A 25,510-nucleotide genomic window follows, 5' to 3' on the forward strand; every position below is an offset into this window, starting at 1 on the left:
GCACGAGTCTTCAAATGGAGAAGCACATCCTCAGTTATGTAAATGTACATATATTTAATTTTAAAATCAGCTAGGATAGCTTTCGGGAATCTGTCCGGTTCCCCTTATCAATCCGAGATTGATAATGGGAACCGTACAGATTCCCGAAAGCTATCCTTGCTGTTTTTAAATTTAAATATATGTACATTGACACAACTGTGGATTTGCTTCTCCGAACACCATATTCTTTGAAACCTTGAATTTCGAGTCAGTTGGCTTTTATGAACAGGGTTCGTCTGCTTAATAATAATAATAATAATAATAATAATAATAATAATAATAATAATAATAATAATAATAATAAGCACTGTGTATACAAATGAGATAATTCTTTTTGCATACAAATCTGCTACCTTTCATAAAATTCAAACGGATATCGCCGTAATAAATATTTTACACGTATTGACAAGAAATCTTTGTTGTGTAAATATGTGCATCATTACTTGCACTAACATGATAATGAAGTGGTTCGCCGAGTTATTTAAGCATATCTATCATGTTATTCAAAGGAAACTGTGCGGATTTCGAGACGCGAAAACGAGAATGGGCCAATATTTGCAATAGCGAAATAAGAAAGTGGTCTAACGAGTTATTTTTACCAATCTGTCGTTTTATTCTGTAGATGCTTTGTTTAGTAAGTTAAGCAGCATTAACTAACGAGACCTCGTTAGTGGGGTCTCGTTAGTGGGTCCTGGGTATGCAAAAACGCGAATGACCTACATACAGTAGATACACGTCATGGCACTTTGGAAGTAATGCACAGACATTGTACAGACATCTCCTTGAGCCTCGCCGTCTGTTCTCTCTCCTTACGTAAGGACTGCGTCCGTTAAGGGTAATCTAAGAAGGATATCTCCTACCTGTGATAAGCCTCCATTAGGAGGAAGGAAAGAGAGAGAGAGATTCTCTTTGTCCTTCTCTTGCTCTTATTCCTCCTCTTCCTTTCTTCGTCTTCTTTCTCCTCCTGATAGGACTGGGAAGGAAGGAAGACGTCTCAGTCAAGTAAGAATCCTATAGGAGAGTGGTGGAGGGGTGATATAGACGGGTGACCTGGTGGGGTCGGGTTGTATAGGGAGGGGACGGTAGGGGATGGGAAGACCAGGGGAGGAAGGGAGTGGAAGGGTATTTCCACCAGTCACTTGAAATGTCAAGATGAGATTAGAAAGGAATTCGAAGAGAGTAAAGAAATACTTTTAAAGTTTTCACAGAATCTGACATAATGTTAAAAATTACAAGCACTCGGGCGTAGAGATGGAGATGGAGATGAAATAGAGAGAGAGAGAGAGAGAGAGAGAGAGAGAGAGAGCTTTTAAAGACACTATAGTTGCGATAGACAAGTCAACTCTGTCGGCTCTAAGAATTCACTAATTAGATCTGGAAGTCACTCGAATGGATCTTGTGATCAGAGTAGAAATAACACAAAGAAAAAGGGTTCGTCAAGGCTATATATATCAACGTCTGCGCAGGCGCACACGTAGTGAACTGAGGTCTTTTAGAAATTGATACTGTACATGAAGTAACATTAATGTATAATCATTTGGTGATAATGAACAGACGAGAAAGGAGTTTTTTGCCAAAATTGACACTTAATTGAAATAGCTTTAGTATCTTCCTATTGCATGGGAAGGAGGCTATGAAAACCTCGATAATAAAAAAAAAGATAATGATAATATAAAATAGTATTTTTTAACGAAATGAATAAAGACTGAATGTAAGGGGAAAAAAGTTCTCTTTGCAACGGCGTCTCGTATGTCTTTTGTTTGTTTGTTTGTTTGTATGGTGTTTTTACGTTGCATGGATCCACCGGTTATTCAGCAACGGGACCAACGGTATTACGTGACTTCCGAACCACGTCGAGAGTGAACTTCTATTACCAGAAATACACATCCCTCACTCCTCAATAGAATGGCCGAGAATCAAACTCGCGACCACCGAGGTGTTACACTAACACCATACCAACCACGCCGCTGAGGCGCGCACTTCTTATGTCTTTTGTCTTCAGATGTATTGAATGCTTCTTCTTGGCATTCCCTTCTGTTTGTCCTATTTCTTGAGTGTCTTTTCTTCTGCTTACACTCATTATGCACTATATACACCCCTTTAAATTGCTGCTTCAAATGGCAATACGCTGAGAGAGAGAGAGAGAGAGAGAGAGAGAGAGAGAGAGAGAGAGAGAGAGAGAGAGAGAGAATGACCATAGATTAACTCAATGAAATTATGCTGACTCACTCTCCTCTCCTAGTACCATCCAACCATTTCATAAAGTTATTTGCTCTTTCTGCTTTTGGAACCAGTCACTGTTGTTTGTCCTTAGTAACGGTTACAGAACACATCAGCATTGTTTGATGCTTTTGTGGGGGGTGGGGGGTGGGGGGGTGGGGGGGTTGGGGGTGTGGGGGCTTGGTTTCGAAATTTCATATCAACGTTGTTTGCTACTTTTTATTATTTGAAAACCATGGATGATCATCGGGTTTTTTGCTACTTTTCGTAGGTCTCGAAACTGTACGGATCAAGGTTGTTTGTTACTTTTATTATAATTCAGAACTTCGGGTCAACTTTGTTTGCTACTTTTTATGGCTCCAGAGTTCGGCACATCATTGTTGTTTGCTGCTTTTTAATGGTTTCAAAACCGTTGATCAAGTTTTTTTTTTTTTTTTTTTTTTTTTTGCTACTGTTATGGTTTTGAAACTACGGATGAACGTTGTTTACTACTTTGTGTGGTATTGAAACTGTAGAGGTTATAGTTGTTTGCTACTTTTTATGGCTCCAGAGTTCTACAGATCATTGATGTTTGCTACTTTTTATGGTCCCGAACCTGTACAGGTCATAGCTGTCTGCTACTTTAATGGGTTCGAAACCGTTCGATGGTGTCTGGGCCTTTCTGATATATTTGGGGATATGTGAACGTTGTTTTCTGTTTCATAGTATTTCATTATGGATTCAGATCTGACTGACGTTGCTTGTCATTTTGTAATACAGTAGTGTAACATTTTGTTGTTCCAGTTTACTAAGTTATTTTTGGATACAACTAAAATGTGTAATAGCTTGTTTAGTACAGTTGTGGGCTCTTCTGAACCCCGTTTAAACGAACAGGAAATTCATTAATGTTTTTACTGACGTCTCCTTAGTTAAGGTTTATCGGTTTTATGTTCTGTTCCCTCATATTTATTTATTTATTTATATATTTATTTATTTATTTACTTTTAGTGCAGTTGTGGTTCTGACCTCTAATTATTTAAGCGAAAAGCAAATTCATCAATGCATTATACAGACGTCTCCTTAATTAAGGTGTATCGGTTATATTTTCTGTTCCATCGTATTTATTTATTTATTTACAATTCACGCCTACTTCTTACTGACATTTTCTTAATGCAGGTGTATCGGTCGTATTTCGTATTCCCTCATTTCTATTGATTTATCACCTTCTCCTAAAACCTCTCTCTCTCTCTCTCTCTTCATCTTCTCTCTCCTCAGTCTCTCACTCCCCTCTCTCTCCCTTCTCTATCTCTCTCTCTCCTCTCTCTCTCTCTCTCTCTCTCTCTCTCTCTCCAGGGAGCCCTTTTGGGTTTATGGTCTGTTGACTCTGTCCATAAGGGTTTTCAGCTGAAGATTTGACGCAGAGAAAGAGAGAAGGTAAGAAGAAAGGAAAGAAAGAAAAAAGGATGGAAAGATGGAAAAAAAGGAAATCAGATAAAAAGGAAGGAATGATGGGAAAAAAGGAAGACAGAAAAAAGGAAGGAAAAATGGAAGAAAAGGAAGACAAAAATAGGAAGATAGAAAAAAGTCAGGAAAGATGGAAAAAAAGGAAGACAGAAAAAAAGGAAGGAAAGATGGAAAAAAAGGAAGACAAGAAAGGAAGAAAAGATGAAAAAATAGGAATAGATAAAAAGGAAGTAAAGATGGAAAAAAAGGAAGACCGAAAAAAGGAAGGAAAGATGGAAAGAAAGGAAGACAGGGAAAATGAAAGGAAAAAGGGAAAAAACGGAACTGACCAACATCAACGTTACCAACTAGCACCGCTGTTTCTTCTGTAATTTTGAATAACGTGATATTTTAAGTTTTTTTATTTAATCTTCATTATTTGTCATCTGCAAGAATTTGAAAACTAATATCATAATATGAAATGTTTTTTTCTAAGTGATCAACATTACTTTTAATCTTTTGGTTTTCAAGATATCATCATGATTTCATTTTTATATCTTCAGCCCATTCAGTATTTCATATCCTTTTCAAATGAGAAAAATCATTATATACCATTTCTTTCAGTTCAAGGAATTGATCACCGTTACGTTACCGACCGTGTCTTACAGCTGTGGAAATATTCGTCACATATGATCTTTTTAATGGTCTGGAATTGATCACAGTTATTATTCATCATTTCTGATCACTAATGGGTTAGTCATCATCATCCAAGGATAACTGATGCAGATCAGCGTTATTTTTAACCAAAGGGGTTTGGACCTGATTGGCATTATTTGAGACTTTAATTCATTTAAAACTCGTCAGCTTTTACTCATCATTTGAACGAGTTAGCAACAATAAACCGCCGTTATTAATCATATTTATGTGGATCAACCACTGTTACTAAGGTTTGGTTTTAGAATAACCGGGAACATTTGTCATAAGAAATCAGAAACTGATCAGCCTTATTTTTTAAAGTTTGAAATATAGATAGGAGTTACTTGGCATATGTGATGTCGAAAAAGATGAGATATTTGACACAAAACGAGCCTAGAACACAGTTGGACATTTGACACATTAAGAATCTGAAATAAATAAAAGCATTTTTATGAGTTTGAATTAAATGATAAGTATTTGACACATTAAGCCCGAAGTGAATAGATATTTGACACAAAACAAGCCTAAAACACAGTTGGACACTTGACACATTAGGAATTTGAAGTAAATAAGAGCATTTTTATGAGTTTGAAATAAAATTATAATTATTTGACACATTAAGCTCGAAGTGAATAGGTATTTGACATAAAACGAGCCTAAATTTAACACAGTCAGACATTTGACACACTAGGAACTTGAAATAAATAAGAGCATTTTTATGAGTTTGAAGTAAATAATACGTATTTGACACATTAAGCGCGAAGTGAATAGGTATTTGACACGATGAGTTTGAAACGCATAGTAGGTTTCTGACACAATGACATAGGCGATATTTGACGCCTATAATAAATCCAAAAGCTGGTGGAAAGTATCTGGTGTTAATATTGACTTCTAAACCGACTGAATATTTGAAGCTTCTGCTGAATTTGAAAGTGATATATAATAGGAATATAAAATTTAGGTCAAAGGTTAAGCGCTGTGACCTATGAGGTCATTCAGCCCTGAAATTAATGTTGAAACAATTATTACAAGGCGTACAGTAAGTTAAAGGAAAGAGAATACGAACGAAGGTATAGTAATAGGAATGAAAGGGGTTGCAAAGATTCTTAAATAATAATGCCTACTATGCGCCGCGCGAGGTACATCGATGGCACTAACTCCCCTACGGATGAAATGAATATAGGTATTTCACGCGAATGATAAATTTTACCCTGTTAGGAGGTGTCTGATGATTGTAAGGTGTTTAAAACCAGTGTGAACTATTTGACACAAATAATGAGTTTGAGACTGATAGTTCCAAGTGCAAATGTGACTACGGACTTTTGAATTTGACTGCAAATAATGTTTGAATCTAGTTAAGTGTCCCTAACTATTATTTTAAATTTGAACCAGAGAGGAATTATGTGACATATATTATACAACGAGCTGAAATAAAGAGGCGTTCTTTGACACTTATTATTGCTCCGTAATAAATCCCAGTTATTTGCAATTGCCAAGGCTTCTTCAGCTTGAGACTATGCCCCGAGGGAGGGATCCGCCCTTTCTTGCAAAGGTCAAGAAGAGAGGGCATGAGAGAGTGACCTCTTGCTTTCCCATATGGGTTAAAAGAGGGTGATTGTTGGGGGAAGGAGGGAGATGGGCGGGAGGGGGGTGGGGGGTGAGGGAGGGACTGAAGGCAGTGATAGATGGAAATCACCAACTGGAAGAGCAGCACGAAAAAGGAAATGAGGGACCTTCAACATCTGCTGCTGAGGGAGGCGGCGCAGAAGGCGGGGGCGGGTGAGGGTGGGGGGGGGGGGGTGATGAGACGAGTGGCGGTCGGTTTTCAGTGGATGGTTGGTGAGGGATGATCTGACGTCGCAATTGTCAAGGTCAGCGACGGAAATATTTTGTAATTTCACTACATTTAATTAAAAAGGTATGACATATACCTGAGAGAGAGAGAGAAACATAAACGATAATGTATGTATGTATAATTTACGGTTACTCTCTCTCTCTCTCTCTCTCTCTCCACCCCCAAAATAAGAGGGAGTAACCATAAATAATAACACACACAAATATATATATATATATATATATATATATATATATAGATATATATATATCTATATATATACGTATATATATAGATATATATATATATATATGGTATATATGTATATATATATATATATATATATATATATGTATATATATATATATAGCGTGTCGTTGAAAACAAAGGACTGGAGATTTCCGTTCACCGCAAGAGCGAAACGAGAGAATACGAAGCGTTATCTAAAGAAGTGATTTACCTCCCATTTTTGTCTCTTCAAACGAGAAGCGATTAGACGCTTGAAAGTGTCTCGAAATTGATTCGTTTGCCTGGCATCCGTTCTTCCGCCATTGCTCCTCTTTTTATTCCTTTTACTTCCTTCGTCCTTCTCTCTTATTCATTTCCACCTCCTCTTTTTTTCCTTGAACCTTCTCCCTTATTCATTCCCTCTTCCCGTTCCTCCTCCTACTTTCTCCCTTCATCCTTCTCCCTTTCCTCTTCTTCTTCCTCCTTCAACTCTTTTTCGTTCCGTTCCTTTTCCCCCTTTCCCCCTACTACCTCCTCCGCTCCTTCCTTCATCCCCTTCAATTCTTTACCTATTCTTCAACTTCTCATTGTAATCATGTATAGGTACTCCTCCTCTTCCTCCTTTATTTTAACCTTTTTCTTCCTCCTCCTCCTCCTCCTCCTCCTTTCTTCCTTCTCTCCTCCTCCTTCAATTCTTGTTCCTCATCCTTGTCCTCTTTCTCTCCCTCCCCCCTGATTCTTCTCAATCCTTTCTGCTCGTTTTCTCCTCTCCATCTGTGCTCATTCATCCTCTATCTCTCAAGTTTCTTCGACTTTTCCTATCCCGCCTCCTTGTTCGTCCCCTTCTACTCTCGCCATCCCCCCCCCCCCTCCACCAATTTCTCTCTTCTGTTTCTCTCTCTTCTTCTTCTCGTCTCGGTCACCTCCAATCCCTGGAGTGTGAGCCCAGGCTCACCCTCGAGGCTAATCTCTGTGTCACTCTTCGTAATCTATTTCTGCTATTAGCGTCGGCCGAGGCAGATGTAACCCAGTATTGATTCTCTGTTCTGATTACTGGAGGAAATAGTCGAAGGTCAGACGGTATAATGAGACGCTTAGGGAGAAGAAGAAGGAGAAGAAGAAAAAGAAGAAGAAGAAGAGGAAGGAAAAAGAAAAACAACAAATCGAGGATAACTGAGAGATGCTTGTTCGTGAAAGCAATTGAAGCTAGTCTGAAGGACATGATGAATCAGAGCTTGAATGTTCTTACGAAGACGCTTCGTGAATCTTCGACCAATAAATATGTCTCAAGTTGATGTTTTAAAGATAAAAATGGATATATTGATAAGTTAAACAAATGTATAGATAGGATTCTTAATGTCGTCTGGAACGTCAGTAATGTGAACTTTTCGATACAAACAAATGCAAGGAAATGATAGAGTTAATGCTGGATATTAAATCAGTAAATATGTTTTAAAGTTGATATTAAGAAATATAAAATCTTGTTAATAAGTGATAAATTTTAATAGATAAATCCCTAAAGTAATTTGCAATATCAGTTATGAGACAATTTCGATGCTTAATATGAAAGCAAATGAGAAAATTAATTATTTTGAAATCTTTATCCAGATTAGGAAAAAATTATTGTGAAAATTTTAAAGCAAAAAAAATATTAAAAAATCGAATGGAGGAAAAAAACCGATTTTCCATATATAATATGAAAGCAACAACGAGATATTCACTAACACTTTACTCCATTGAAGGACTTGAGAAGAAGAAATATATGGAAATATTAAGCCGCAAAGAGAAGATAAACGGAAAAATGACTAAATTCGAATATAAATCAAAATGCTGAAGAAAGGAAATAGAGAGAGAGAGAGAGAGAGAGAGAGAGAGAGAGAGAGAGAGAGAGAGAGGATATTAGACACGCCGCGAACAGAACTTGGGCAACATCTTAAATGAATTTACAAAGACTCTAAATAAGGCATTTGCCAGATGACTTGGGCAGTCAGTTACGTAAAGCCGTATCTTTTAACTGCATTGTCAGATATGCGTTGTTCCAAGAACACTGGCATTGTATGTTTCTATGTTTGTTATTATGTGTGTATGAATGTATGTATGTATGTATGTGTATATATATATATATATATATATATATATATTATATATATATCTGCATATACATATATAATATCTACATATACAGTCATATATGACATTACTATAATATTATTATATATTATATATTATATAATTATATATATATATATATATAATATATATAATATACTATATATATATATGTGTGTGTTTGTGTATACTACATATACATTTATATATATACATATATATAAGTCATATCACATTATCCGTGATTCATATACATATATCGAGCTACAAATGTCCTTTAATATATTTTTTGCTACCTCGGAATTAATATATTTTCATATATGTTAAACCGAAGGGGAATTTTTCTAGGCGACGATAGATTTGCCGGCAGTGGGTTAAGGCTTCACTGTCGTCCTGGATTTGAAGGTGTCGATGGTTCGTGCCCATCAGCGGCAACATCAGCCAGCAAATCTATTACCGCCTAAAAAAATTCCCCTTCGGTTAAACAAATATGAAAATATATTAATTAATTCCGAGGTAAAGCGAATTAGATATTAAAGGACATTTGTAGCTCGATATAGGTATATGAATCACGGTAATGGTGTATGACTTATATATATGTATATATATAAATGTTATATGTAGTATACAAAAACACACACACATATATATATGTATAATATATATATATATATATAGATATAGGATATATATATATATATATATAGTACATATATGAACTGTATATGTAGATATATATATGTATATGCAGATATATATATATATAATAATATATATATATATATATATATATATATATATATATATATAATAATAAATAATAATAATAATAATCACACACATATATATGTTATACACAATAATTCAAGTGTAAGTCTCCTCACTTACCAAGGTTGGCTGTAGATTAAACCAAGCCTATAATCACTGCCGCATTCATCCATCATCTCCAAGGATGGATCATGTTAAACACCCCCCCACCCCACCCCATTATTTTTAAATTAAAATTACTTATCTACTTATTTTTAAGAATCAACAAATTGGGAAAAGTTCACCAAACGAACAAATAATCGACTGAAGCCAAGAAAACGGGATTCTGGTTGATTAATGATTCTCGTTTTCTATGTCAATGTCTTATGAATCCGAAGGGAACTGCGGCCAATATGCTTCTTATCGCCAGCAATTCCCGCCATGTATGTTCTCTTAATCTTGGAGTAATAAACAAGCTTTCTCTCTCTCTCTCTCTCTCTCTCTCTCTCTCTCTCTCTCTCTCTGTGTGTGTGTCGCAACGAAGGAGAAGATGACGTGCACTTTCATCTTATCTGAGGATAAGACAGTATGCTTGTTGTAAGGTCGACCAACTTTCATTATGCAAATTCTCACTGTCTCTCTCATATTACTGTTATATATGTCTGTACATACATACATACATACATACATACATTAAGCTAAAATATCCTATAATCTCCAATTCGCTCTACCTCGGAATTGATACATTTTCATATATGTTAACCGAAGGGGACATTTTTTAGTCAATAAGAAATTCGTCATGGGCTCGAACCATGGAAACCAAGAATTCAGGGCTTACAGTGACGCCAAATTTCTAACCATCTTAAAAAAAAAAATCCCTTTCGGTTAACATATATGAAAATATATTAATTCCGAGAAAGAGCGGATTAAATATTAAAGGACATTTGCAGCTGAATGCATATATATATACATATATGTATATCAATTTCTAAAGATGAGGTTGCAAAGCCCCATGTCTTTTCTACAGCCTGCCACATCACATTCCATCGACTATTAATTACTTAATTCACTAATTAGGTCAATAGATACACTTTTTATTTTCAAGAAACTGCCTCAAAGACGTTATCCCTTTAGAATCGGAACTCTGGTCTTTCCCTGGTAAGGCGAGGTCCACTAAGTTACAACTATACAGCTAAAGTGCAGAGCCAAGTCTGGTACACTCGTGTCAGACTGTTTAGCATAACATCAGACTTGTTTACTGGGGTTAGTCTAATTTTACACTTGATGAGCAGAGGAGAGTGGAGCTGCCTTTATTAAATAACAAATAATAAGAAAAGATCTGAAAAATTTATTATTATTATTATTATTTGGGAAAACTCTCTATCACGAGAATATATACAATGCTCTAAGGGGTCCACAATAATAGAAATGTAAAAGTTCGTGTATAATTTATAAACTTTTTCTTGATTTTGGGGGGTAGTTGTTGGGGGGGGTTCTGAAGATGAACCCAGGAAAGGGTGCGAAAGCTTTTATAAATTGTTTATAAATTATGCACGAACATTTACATTTTTATTATTGTGTGTGGACCCCTTGAACATTATTATTATTATTATTATTATTATTATTATTATTATTATTATTATTATTATTATTATTATTATTATTATCGGTGGCGTGGTCCTCTGGACTCTTCAAACCAAAAGAGAGACAATGAAATTCCTCTCTGTGAAAAGCAGAACAAAATAGGAAAGTTAAATGAACTATAAATTTTATATAATAATATATATTAAATAAAAATATACTTGGTAAACCAATAAGCAAGGGAACACGACCGACTGTTTTCTCAGATAAGCCGTATTACAGAGGCAACCGGTTATATGGACCCCACCCAATGTAGAGTAAATGAAAGTAGCACCAACTCTTTTACCCGGGAACTCGACCCTAAACGTTGGGACACCATGGTGACTGGTTATATGGACTCCACCCGGCGTAAGGTAACTGAAGCATCTGAAGTCCCCCGAGACTTTGGGACGCCTTAGTGATTGGTTATATGGACTCCACCCCGCGTAGGGTAACGAAATGGAATAACTAAGATTAACCAGCAACCGTAAGTACTAGACGCAGGTATTCCAATCAATCAAGAAAAACGTAATTGAAAGGCGGGTTTGTTTCATGAGAATTTTTTTCCCAACATGAGGCTTATTAGGCTTGTATGCCATCCTCTCTTGTAGCATTGGAGGATATTAGTCCACAAAAGCTATATATTTAAATGGTTTTGATTCACTCTAAAGGTTCTTTCCTTGATAAAGGCCCCAGAAAGAGGTCCATTGGAGGACGAAACTGTTGGGCATATTCTAACCAAAACATTTCTCATTTTCCTATTGGAATACTACTGAATAACCTATCTTCGTGTCTTGCCAGTATTACTCTTAGGGGCGCTTATATATTCACATCCATATTTAAGTGACACAACAGTAAAATATACAGTTCAAAGATTCATTTCATCAACTTTTCCACCGGAGTTATAGCATATTAAGTTAACATAGGTCTAGTGGCTATATGCTGTGGGAACCCACGGTCTGGTCTAGACCGTGTGGGAACCTGGACAGTGAATTGTGTTCCCAGTTATAGTCTACTGTGGTATCCCGCATCTAGGGAGGAGACTGGTGTAATTGTGTAAGGAGATTTCTAATATTGCATTCAAACAGGCCCTGGATGTCTGCTCCTTCAAATGTATTCGTATACAAATGATTCCCAAGGTTCTGTCTGTCCCAGCGATGACCCCAATATTATAGGGGTCAAGCGAAGACAGACTTTTTTTCCTTTACAGCGCGTTATTTACCGAATAACCGTCTTAAGGACGAAAATCGTTCTGTTTCGATAGCAATTCCATTCTTCGCGTCATCACCGACTGAAATTACATATAAGGGAGACTCCTTTTTGGTCCCGTGATCTCATGGATTTTGCATTAATGCCGGATTTCTTTGTTATTTTTCCTCTACTTTTTTTTTTTCATTGTTCCCTATTTTCCACATCGACTCCCCTGGTCTGTTTAATATTGAACATAAGGAAATCGATTTGGAAACAATCACCATTGGGAGAATTATCTTTCTTTGTCTTCTGTCTAGACTCTAGACCTAATTGTCCTCCAACCCCTCTTCTTCTTCTTCTTCTTTTTAAGCAACCACGGGAAACAACAACGCCTCTTTTTATTGTTTTTTTTTTTTTTTTTCTATGCGAGATAATAAATAATCGCTCGTCACGGCTTGGGCGGTGTTTGCTGATTGGTCAACAAAGTCGTCCTCCAACAGCGCTTTGGATTTTTTTTCTTTCTCTCTCTCTCATTCGCTGGATCTTCCCGCTCACAAGACCCTAGGAGGTGTAGTACGAAGGCTGCTATTGGTCGACAAGGATAAGCAGGCAGATTGATAGACTCTTATACATGGGAAGAAACTTTAACCACAGAAAAAAAATAAAAAGTTTAAAAAAACTGGTCTCGCTAGCCAAAGCCAAAGAGTGCCATTTGTCATAAATCTCCCGATGTAACAAATTGCAGCCTCGAGATAGAGTCAAGGTTTGGGTCTATTTACAACACCCTCTCCATCCCCACCCCATCCCATCCCGCCTCGCCTCTGTGAAGTGAGGGAACCTTGTTGTTTCCTCTCTCTCTCTCTCTCTCTCTCTTCTCTCTCTCTCTCATGGAAAAATCACTCACGCCCTGAATTGCGCTCTTGAGCGTAATGGAGTGAGTGGAGGTCCGAGGAACGAGGAAAGACCAGATATTATAGTGGAACCAAAGTCTTCGCTCCAGTGAGGACAAGGAAAAAAATGAAGACAGGTTGGAATGTCCGGCGAGGGAGAAAAGGGAGAGAGGGAGGGGAGGAGAACATGGACAGAGAGGAATAAAGGGAGGGGGAGAGGGAGGGATTATGGAAGGGTAGGGAGGACGTGGCAAATGAAGAGGGGGCCGGGAATAATGATGATCAAGGCTGAAGTAGTTTGAAGGGAGAGGGTTGAGGCGGAGGGAGGGAGGGAGGGATAGGAGAGGGAGAGTCAACGACTGAGTAGAGGGAGCAAGAAACGTTTGAGGGAGGGAGTCAAAAAAACGGGGTGTGTGTGGGGGGGGAGGGAGAGAGTAAAAACAACGAAGGGGGGGGGGGGCGACTGTCGAAGTTGGTAGCGTCGTGAATCGCGGTTATATAGATAGATTTAAACTCCCGAAAAGAAAGAAGTAGGCGTCGGAGGGGGAATCAGATAAGAAAAATACGAATAAAAATAAGCGAGATGGCATCAGGCAATTGGCGTATTATGTAATGCGAGAAGCGATTGGTAATGGGCGATGATAGCTGAGGGTTGTAAAAGAAGAAGAAGAAGAAAAAGCGTCGATGTCAGTGTTTACGTTCTTGAGCTTCGTTCCGTGCATTGCACGATACGGCTGAGCAGCCCTCGACACTACCATTTTTTTTTTTTTTTTTTTTTGTCGCTTTATTTTGTTATGGATTTCCTTGTATGTATCAAAATAACTTAGAATTAATCTCTCTCTCTCTCTCTCTCTCTCTCTCTTTTAGCCAACAAAGTGATTTTTCACACGCAAAACGTTATTCGAATCCATCTCACTTAATAGGCAGTTATAAGAATTTATATTATCTCTCTCTCTCTCTCTCTCTCTCTCTCTCTCTCTCTCTCTCTAAGCCAAGTGATATTTTCACACGCATAACGTTATTCGAGTCTATCTCACTCAAATGGTTATGAAAATTATTACTAGTCTCTCTCTCTCTCTCTCTCTCTCTCTCTCTCTCTCTCTCTCTGCTCAAAGTGATGTTTTAGTACTCATAAAATTATACGAATCTATCTCAGACTCAAGCAGTTTTAAAAATGGATATCCTCGCTCTCTCTCTCTCTCTCTCTCTCTCTTACACGCACATACACTCACGCAAACAATTACGGCATTTGTCTGCATACACCTCCCCCCCCCCCCCACATAACGATTAACAAAGGAGAAAATACACACCGGATATAAAAATGTAATTTTACGAGCAAGTAAAAGAAGAAGAAGAAAAGTAGAGGAGGAGGAGGAGGAGGAGAAATAGACTTAAAGTAGCTCAAGTAATCTCATGATGCATCCAATAGATACAATAAAATGTCGCCACCCGAGATCGTGTTATTCCTAATAGGAATATCTTCAGTGTCTGTTGTTGTGTGTTACGGTGTTTTGTTTGTGTGCGTGTGTGTTTGTTTGTGTGTGTAACTTGTTCAGTTTTTTAAGAATTTTAATTTATGAAGGGGTGGCTCCAGATTAAAACACATCAGTTAGTGTATAAACCTGCTGTAGGCTATTTAAAGGGTTAGGTAACTTTTATATATATATATATATATATATATATATATATATATAGAGAGAGAGAGAGAGAGAGACGAGAGGAGGGGGAGGGAGAGAAGAGACGAGAAGAAGAGAGAGAGAGAGAGAGAGAGATGAGAGAGAGAGAGGAGAAGAGAGAGAGGTTGGTCCTAGAGTAGGTTAATCATCCATTTCTTAACATACATACATATAATTTACCTTTACTCAGCCTTGTAAATACCCTTCAGTGCTATTCACATGAATAACAAATGAGTATCGGCCTTCAAACGAGAAACGAGAAGAATAACCTGAAGGTTTTTGTCTAATCTCGAACAGAAACATTGGTTATTTTCTAAATACTCTCTCGTTGTCACACCTGTGATGCACAGAAGTACAATTTGTTTGTTTAAATGTATTTTATGGATGATATTTTATATAATTTTAAAAAATCAACACCTTATTAACATTATTTATGGTGTACTCACTTATCAACATAAAACCAGTCACAGACTAGACCACCTAGGTCAAGCAATCTTTCCGGGAACAGAATATACCTAAGTAAAAGCGCACATAAACACTAGCCAAGATGAGTATGGAAAGAGGAAAATAAGACAACAAGAAAAACAAGAAAAACAAACTACACTCCAAGAACTTCCCGAAAAACAAACCCGAAGAGGCTATGTGTCTATACGAAGTATGTGAACCCCCTTCCTTTCACATGGCCGTGGATATAGTAGGTCTATCACCGTAACCCATCAATTAGCGGGTTAGGCATAGGCTGTACCAGTTAACTGCCTACGGCTTCTTCAATATAATGGTCCCTTATCTCTCTCTCTCTCTCTCTCTCTCTCAACTGAACGACGAGCGTTCGAATCTCAATCCGGATGTAGAGAGGCGAAGGGCGTGTTCGTTAAAACAGGAAATTTTTCAAATATTACATCCGTTTGCGTATGCTTTTGCTTATTTTAAGTGCGTCTGTTTTTAAAGATTCATATATTATCAGACACAAATGCTATTCACTTATAAGAGAATATTTATTAATTCTAGTTTTGTACAGTGAATATATTTGATATTATGATAGAATGTTTTAGTCTATATTACTGTATCGCAATACTGGCCATCTTTGGTGTAGTAATAGAGAGAAATGTCATCTTTCCAACACCGGCATCTTATTTTGATGTTGCATTTCAGTAACTTGCAATAACTGTAAATAACTTTGAATAGATTTAAATTATACTAGTGATTGCATCATCGACAAAAGACAGTATTGCTTGTTTTCTATAAATTAGACGCATCGTAACGTGGAGTTCAGCAAAACCTAAACGTGAATTGCACTGGCATCTATTGACATATCTTGAATGAAGGTGCATCGGTCTTATATTTCATTTTATTTATTTATTTATTTATTTATTTATTTATTTATTTATTTATTTATTTATCACCTTTTCCCGTAATGTTTTTCCTTGTAAGCGGATTTTCCACCGGAGAACTTTTGGGTTTGTATTTTGTTGACTCAAGGGTTTTTGGCTAAACATTTAAAGAAAGAAAAGTTTTTGATACAGGAATGAATGAATTAGACGTATAAAAATTAGTCAGACATAATCTGCAAGTCAGTTGTAGCCAAAACGAACTGAGTATTCTAGTTTAAGCAGTTTATAACATCAGGTCTTTCGTTGTCACCTGGGAAAACCTCTTGGGTTCCATGATATTGCGCATTGCTGTCGTTGGCTACGCTACGCCGAGGATGATTAGACAGTTCTCCTCCAGTTCTGGTTAGGGGACAAAATATCACACGGTCACTTGCTCGTGCCACGCAGAGATAAAGCGCTTACTTTTATTTTCCATCTTGATTTAGGCCCATTGTGATAGGCGTATTAGTGCATAAGTACGAACGATTCTCAGATGTAGTTTTAGGTAATTATATATATTACCCACAGTTACCTTCTTGACTTTATGGTTTTTTTTTTTACGGGTTAGCCTATCACCAATAGGCCTATATCATAACCGTTTAAATGCGTAGATGCTTATATATATATATATATATATATATATATATATATATATATATATATATATATGTGTGTGTGTGTGTGTGTGTGTGTGTGTGTGTGTGTGTGTGTGCTTTCCACTTCCATAATATTATGTGTATACATATTAGAGGATTTTTTTTACTTTTTTACTTCTAATAAATATTTCAGCTAAAATACACGAACCCTTCTCAGGCAGTTCAAACAATACCTGTGAATTACATTTTACAAAAAAAAACTATATATATATATATATACAGAGAGAGAGAGAGAGGTAATGTATATCAGATATGTGTGCATGTATATCATTTATATATAAAAAATATATATAACATATATAAACCTTTCAATCTTATCATTCAGCGTAGACGATTTATTTTGACAGTGTTATCCAGAGTAATTTTTTTTATTTTATCTTTTTCTTTTTTTATTCACGGTCTCTGCATAACTTTTCCGGACTGGTGACTCTCTCCTCCCTCCCTCCCTCCGTCGACAGGTCGTTAAATGCAGTCACCGAAGTCCTCATGCGTGAAAGTGTTTTATATATAGTATATACATATATATATATATATATATATATATATATATATATATATATATATATATATTTAAAACGAAGTGGATATCATTATAGTTTAGTTATTTTTAAGGAATTAAGGAAAGGTTGCCAGGGTGATGGAATGCTATTATATGTTGAGCATTGAAGTATAAACATTATATTAATTTGGACGAGTATATGATTATGTAAATACAAAGCATGCGTAGGCACCTACGCAGTTGCTTTGTACACATACACACACACACACACACACACACATATATATATATATAATATATATATATATATATATATATATATCACGCCACGGTAAAGATAATAGATTCGTAATCACGTAAATTTACCCATTTACCTAATATATATATATATGATTAGTGGGATGCTTGCAAATACTAATTATTATTCGTAAAATAGTCAAATTTCGAATTAATTTTTGCAAAGTGGATCATATTACGCTAGTTAGTGGAGGTACGCAATATGTGCGTATATTCGCAAAAAAAAAAAAAAAAAAAAAAATTAGGCAACAACCATAACTGGTGTCTCAGAGGTCCAACCGACCCCCACCCGGTCTCCATAGGACACGCAGACCGCAACTGACCCTCGGCCGGCCACTAATTGGATAGCATCTGGTGGCCCATAGACCACATTGTTTATCTGATCAGAGTCTTCTGTCCTGACTAGAGACAATTGACTGGCTGTCACCTTTCATTTTAGCTGGTTTGGACTTTGGCCTGTTGTGTTTTAACTGAACCGTCTCTCTCTCTCTCTTCTCTCTCTCGCCTCCTCTCCTCTCTCCTCTCTCTCTCTCTATATATATATATATATATATATATATATATATATATAACATACATATTTGCATATATATATATACAGAGAGAGAGAGAGAGAGAGAGCACACATATATATGCAATATATATATATATATATATATATATATATATATATATATATATGTATGATTTTATATATATATATATTAATACTGAGTCTTTTTTAATTTGTATATTTTGTATATTTAACAGCCCTGATGATGAGACCCAAAGTCTCGAAAATTTGGAAAATAAATGAATGATACTACGCTGGCTTTTCTCCATCCTATAAATATATATATATTATATATATATATATATATATATATATATATATATAGAGAGAGAGAAGAGAGAGAGAGAGAGAGAGAGAGAGAGAGAGAGAGAGAGAGAGAGTAGAATGATGGAGTGAGTCATCGTACATATTTGCCTCCAGTAAGAATGTACCCATTAATTTATTTTACCCATTCGTAAAATATTCATACATAAATATGTATTAAGTAAATCAAGCTCAAACAGATACATACACTTCATCAATTATATAACATTTATCAAGGTCACTTTAGAAGCCCGGCGGCAAGTTACAGCCTAACTAAAGTAAATAATAAGCAATGAGACTAGCATGCATGCAAGCAAGCAAGCAACCAAGCTAGCAAGCGAGCGAGCGAGCGCTGCTGCTGCATTGCATGCGGTTCCCGGCAGCGCTAAACCGCTGGGTGATAATTTTCGCTGACAACTATCCTAAACTAGAGTCCATCAGAAGCTATTAAACTTACGCGCTGGTTATGGCCGCGTCCGTAGTAGGCGAGAGAGAGAGAGAGAGAGAGAGAGAGAGAGAGAGAGAGAGAGAGGATGATGGGTGTTGAGTTCCTTCGACAAGGAACACCGATATGTTTCCATGGGGAATTGCTGGGGGAGGGGAGGGAAGGGGAAGAGAGGAGATGAGGGAAGGAAGGCCGGGGTGGAAGGGCCAGCGCGTTGATAATGGTTGGCGGGGGCCGGGCGGTGGTGGGGGGGGGGGGGATGAAGAAGGGTGACAGCAGCAACTCTATAAAGCTTCCTTCTTCCCTCACCCACTCTCCTCCAGTCCTTCTTCCTTTTCTTCTTCCTCCTCTTCTATTTCTTCTTCTTGTTTACTTTTTTGATAATCTGCACTTCACCTCAATTCCCCAAGGAAGGTTTCCGCTTCCTGTGAAATTTGGTTGCAACTCGAGTTGGATGTTCTTCAGAAATAGTTTAGAAAGATTCAAAATAAGGTTTATTTGCGCGTTACATTTTTTTTCGGGAACATGAAACAAAAATTTTTTATCATTAGAGTAAACCATCTTCATCATTTAATGTTTCATTTATCATAAATTGTACATAATCATTCGCTAAAGAAGCGATTACCTTATGCAATCACCCTCTGGCATTTTAATGAATTCGTTTTGATCAAGAAATAGAAACACGATCGTTATTTATGTTTTAATTCCACCGACCATTTTCCTGAGAGACATTACTAAAATCGACCCATGTTCACCCACTCGTTCGAAAAGTTCTCTTCCAAGGGAAGAGAGGGACGTATACGTGTTTCATACAGTATAATTTACACCAATCTGAACTACGGTCTACACAGGATTCTTCCTTCTTCTCTTCGTTCCAACACCATCCAAAATGGCTCTTCTGAAACACGAGCTTGTATTGAGTCGTTCTAAGTGCAAGTTAATGCTCGTATTCGTCAACGTCCGCTGCCCGCATACACTGGAACGAGCGACGCACATGCAAGAAAAATGTAAAAATCTCTCACATCTTCCATGCAAGCACATGGTGAAAACGTACACACAGAAGTATGTACGATTTCATAATGTGTTTAAGAAGCCATGCACGATTACGTAGATGTTGAGATTCTCCATTTTAAGAAGGGGAGCACTAAATAAAGATGATAGACAGATTGACACGGTTTTTCTTACTTATTTTCTAATGAGAACGACTAGAAAAATTTATTGTGAAGTAAAGGACATTACGGAAAATTAGATATTTCCACTTTTTACCTGCTTAAAATATAATCCAATTCAATAGCCTATAGACTAAAAAATCTGTAAAAACGAACGAAGACACAGACACTCCCCCTCTACCACCAATCCCATTCCTTACATAAACACTCCGTCCAACCTGAAAGTCTTCTAAACCTTATACCCTTGGGGTCCTCCATACACAGGCCTGTGATTCGATTCCGTCCTGAACGCAAACAACTTTCCCCTTGTGGAATCGTCGGTGTGTGTGTGTGTGGTAACGTTCCCCCAAACTCTTCAGGAGCGCCCCTGGTCCACCAGCCGCATCATCAACATGGCCCTGTTTTCGTCTCCATGCCCCGAGGCCCTTACTTTTCTAAATGGATTTCAAACCGCTTGTATCCCGAAGGTGGCGAGGCAGAAGTCTGTTTAGTTAGGGCTGTCGTAAAGCAAGAAACTATAGGTAGTACTATATAAACCCGCAAATACAAAAGCACGGAGCACATAGGCCTAGGCCTAAACACATAATAAGGCCAGCATCATATTACAAATGATGGATTACGACATGATTTCAGATTTCCATTCTCGTGTATCCACGCATTGTGAAGGACATCCCTTTCACAAGCCCAGGGAAACCTCCTCTCATTCCTGAAAAGGATCGTTAAATTCCGTGTGTGAAGTGAATGGAAACAGACTCGAGTGCCTATGAATGGGTTTCAGGCGAAGATCAATAGTTCATTGTTGGTTTGCCTGTGTTTGTGTACATTATTTTCTCGTGTTTGTTTGTTTGTCTGTCACGCTGCGAGGTTAGGGATTTGAGAACGCTTGTATATTTAGTAAATATAAATATTTAAACTCCTACTGAGGTTACATAAATAGAAGACAATTTTCCCAAGCATTTATTCAAAACTGTTTTTACTTTTAGGGACATGGCCCATAATATTTACCTTTCATCATAAGGTTCACCAGGAAAGAAGTCCACTTGTCACCTAGAGCCAGGAATTGATATGTCATTCCTCCGTTATGTAGACTGCTTCCCGGGGGAAAAATGACCTCGGTAAAAAAGCAAACATGCATTCAGTATTTACTTAATTAAGAATCACTAGGAAAAACTCCTGGTCTCGGTCTTATGTTCTCTGTTGAATGCTTCGTTTGATTACCGGCGAAATTTCAATATTCAAAGCAGCGCACAAAAGAAGAACTGAAGCACAAAGGACAAGAAAGAGGGCAACCTACCACCAAACAGGGCACCACCGCCACCACGCCTTCAGCCTCAAGAGGCAGACGGAGAAAGACCCATAGACCACAAACTCAGCTCGTGTCTTGAAGACACAGAAGAGCCTTCCTGCCCTCCTCCGTCACACTTTGCCATTATGTATATACGCGTCTTGCTGCAATTAGTGAACGGCGTACAGGTGTTCGTGTAATTGGATGATGAGTTAGCACAGCTCGTCGAGTTAAAATGCAAATTGATGCTCCTTCTGCGCCAATTGTTCAGAGGCGTGTCGAATTTGTTCAAAAAAGGAAGGTTTTCTCCGATTCTGGCCTACCTGTGGGCACATTCGCGGCTCTGCCTCATCGAGGAATCTTCAGTGAGGTTGATTTATCAAATGCATGTTTTTCTAATACCCTATACATCACTTAATGAATGAAAGTCCGAATGAAATAAACTGCGCTTGGCAACTCACCTGGGACAATCTGGCGAGCGGTTGGTTTAAAATCCACGCGAGTCTTCATGTTATCTCACAGGTGTGCAATTCTACTCATATTTCTCCCATAGTGGGGCACTGGGCTCCTAATTTCTCAACACAAACACATTGACAAGGCCTTTGTCTCACTAAAATCACGCCCCGCCGATCACTCCAATAATTTAAAAGCCAGTCAAGACGTTTTGAAAACGAATAGCTGAGGATGCCCAGCGTAAAGTGAGAGAAACAGGGAGATGTAAGGAAGGGAAGAAAGACAGAGAGAGAGCAGGTAGGGAGGAGGGGTGGTGGGGAGAAGGTATATACGATTCTGCGTAACTGGGCGCGCACTCGCACACACACTCACACACACGAGTGGAAGAGTGAGAGACAGAGGGAAGAGAGAGGCTGTGTTCCCTACAAGAAGGACTCTTACACACTATCGCCCAAGCGTTCAGTGAGTGAGCTTGTAGAATGGGAGGGATTCTCTCTCTCTCTCTCTCACTGCGATGCCTGCTGCCACTATAGAGGGTAACCACGTACTGCATTTCGTCCTCATTTTTGGGTCGTTCTTGCTTGATCCTTGTCCTGCCTTGCGGTTTGTAAACAGCGGTTTCTGCTGTCCTTTGTAGTATAAGTACGCAGGGGATGATTTTATATATTGCGTTTCCTGGGAATCATAGAGGCGTACCATTTCCTATCCTTGAGATCAGTAGGACTCTTCATATTTATATTTGCTGATTTGTGGCCTCAGCATCTTCGACCGTTGGAGTCTGGGTCACGTGATTGCCCCGGGCGGTCAGTTTGAGAGGAGAGGAGAAAAGGATAACGATTAAAAAAAAAGGGAACGGAGAAATAAAAAAGAGAATTGGGATAAATGGCGATAATTGCGGTAGGAACGTGAAATGGAAAATGTTTTTGTGATGTTTGTGATACTTAGACAAGAAATGCAAAAGATTTGAATTGACTCTGAAAAATATTGATGGTAGGTCTAGAGAAAATGACGGCTGGTACGCTAGGAATTGAAAGACGAGCAAATGCAACGAAGAAAGAGGCTGAAATGAAATGAAGAAACGAGGGAAGGGAAAGAAGAGAATAATGTTAATGAGATGTTATTATACAAGGTCTATTTAAGTTAAATGGAAAGAAACCACGGCTGAAGATTTCAAGAGTCATTTCGACTTATTCAAAAAAGTCATTTTTGAAAGAATATTGTGTTAATGAAGTTGAAGTAGACAACATATAAATACCAAATATATAATGTTTATATGAAGAACGGGTAAGACAGGAAAGAGGGGGAAATTAAAATGTAAAAAAACGGTTAAATAACCAACTTGGAGAATTTAGAATTACTAATATAGTGAAGAGGATTTATTTCAAATTATTACGGAAAAAGGAACTAGGAGAGTTGAGGGATAAGACACATTTTGAATTCGGATGAAAGGACCCTCCAATAATTGAGAAAGAGGAACAAGACTTGAGAAAACAGAGCAGGATTTGTTCACAAAGTGAGAGAGAGAGAAAGAGAGAGATTTAGTGCGACTGTTTACTAAGGAAGTGAGAATTGGAGTACCTTCCTAATCAGAAGGAGAAGAGTAATGGGAGCCTGAGAAGATGCTTAAAGGTCTAATAAAGAAGATGAGAGGAGGAGAAGACAGAGGAAGCTGAGCACAAAGGAAGGTCAAAACGTACCGTGAGAGAGAGAGAGAGAGAGAGAGAAACACCACACTCGGAGGCAATCCCTTCGGGTTGAAGAAAAAAAACGAAAGATTCGTGACAAAGTCGTTCGACGATTGTCTTTGGGAAGGGCAAAAGGATCGATTATTTTTTCCCCTCCGTCGAGGGCGTGGGCAGAGAGGCGTCCTTAACGGACATAACACCACGGACGAGAAGTTTGCATAGGATGGCGTCTGTACTTTTTTCCTTTTTTTTTCTAACTGAAACCTCTGTGTGGTTTATGTTATATCTAAGATCTTAATTTTTATATTTGATGTAAAAAAAATGGATATATATAATAGATATTAACCACGAAAAAAGTTAAGGCAATGATTTACGCACTGGTTTACGGGCAAGAGCCCGTGCTGGCATAGGCCTTGATCATAGATATAGATGTAGCGGGCCTTGTGTGTTGCGTGATCATCAATATGTGTATGTGTGAGTTGTGAGTGTGGGTACATGAGTGTTTGTGTAAGGTTTGAGTGCAGATTTTAAAAATACCATCATGTCTACAGTAATTATCACGTTTGTTTAAGAAACCATTTTACGTCATGGCCGTAAACGAAACCCACTAAAACAATCATAATAATAATCAATTTAAACCTATCCCTTTTTAACGCAATCCGCAAGGTACTCTTTGTCTCCCAAATCCATAAGGAGAATCCCCATTGGAACAATCAATCAATCAGTCCCCCCAAAGCTGTCATGGGTGACTTTTGACCCTTGGACCAAGCTTTGACCTGACTGGCTTCTAGAGATTTTGGCCTCTCCAGAGCCCTCCTCTAGTATTTCCTTAATTTCTTCTGTTCCATGTCGTTCCCTAATTCTGTTAAATTCTGAAATTGGGGTGGAACCAAGAAGTTGAAAATGTCTTTTGTTCAAATTCCCGCTTCTTGTAAATGTAACACAAATGTACTATTATTTTTAACCATTTTAACGTCAAAATCAGATGTGAGTGTTAGTGCATTCTAATAGCAAAATGTTGCTGTTCATTGAAATTATTAGTTTGTAGCTATATATATATATATATATATATATATATTATATATATATATATATATATATATATTATATATACACACACACACACACATAGAGAGAGAGAGAGAGAGAGAATATCTTACAAATAATTTCCCCATGGTGGGTTGATTACCTCGTCGAGGCGCTGCCGTTTTGATTGTATACATTTTGACAGAGCAATGAATGATTACGTCTATTGTCAGACACACACTATACATAGCTACATACATACATACATACGCACACACACACACACACCCAAGAAACATGAACCAAGCTTTTGGCTAGACTTCGAGTGGACACTCTCAACTCCACCAAGAAAGCATTGCTTGTCCTAAGCTGCAACTGATACGTTGCTGTACAGAACTCAGAGCAAATGACCTCTGAACCCCGTAAGCGATTGTAACTTTGGTTTTCATATATAAATGCTTTCGAGTTATAAATGATCAACCTTGAAATCTCGTGTTTGGGCACTATACATTGCTTTGATATATAAGATATAATATATATATATATATATATATATATATATATATATATATATATGAATAATTATCACATCGAACCGTGATCCATTTATATATCAATTCAAGCTACAAATGTCCTTTAATATCTAAATTCACTTTACCTCCCAAATGATATATTTTCATATATGTACCGAAGGGAATTTTTTAATATAATAATTTCGTCCCCCCATGGGATCGGAACCCCCGTCCAAGAACCAACCGGCCATAACGGGGACGAAATCAGGACAGTCAGTGACGCTATCCAATCAGCCAACAGAGACGCTATAAGTTCATATCGATTCTGACCTTACAAATCACCCTCGATCTGGAGCTTTCGTAATTAGAATCGATATGGAACCCCGTCTACCATGTTGGCCAATTCGAGCGTTTGACATTTGTAGCTTGAATTGATATATATATTATATATATATATATATTATATATATATATATATATATAAAGGTTTTTTGCCACGAAGGAAAAAATGAAAAGAAAAAGCGAGTTAGCCGAGTACTTTCGGTCCTATTCGGACCCTTTACTGAGGCATATATATATAGATAG

At 37.6% G+C, this 25,510-nt stretch overlaps 1 protein-coding gene across 1 annotated transcript in view; it reads right to left on the reverse strand.

Moving 5' to 3' along the window:
• Positions 1-22,149, reverse strand: part of LOC135201744 (uncharacterized) — an 87,023-nt gene extending 64,874 nt beyond the window's left edge. The window contains 1 exon segment of the mRNA XM_064230956.1: positions 21,711-22,149. The gene's annotated coding sequence lies outside the window, so the exon portion shown is untranslated.
• Positions 22,150-25,510: the final 3,361 nt, after the last annotated feature.

The sequence above is a fragment of the Macrobrachium nipponense genome, chromosome 28 (assembly GCF_015104395.2).
Source record: "Macrobrachium nipponense isolate FS-2020 chromosome 28, ASM1510439v2, whole genome shotgun sequence".
NCBI classification, from domain to species: domain Eukaryota; kingdom Metazoa; phylum Arthropoda; class Malacostraca; order Decapoda; family Palaemonidae; genus Macrobrachium; species Macrobrachium nipponense.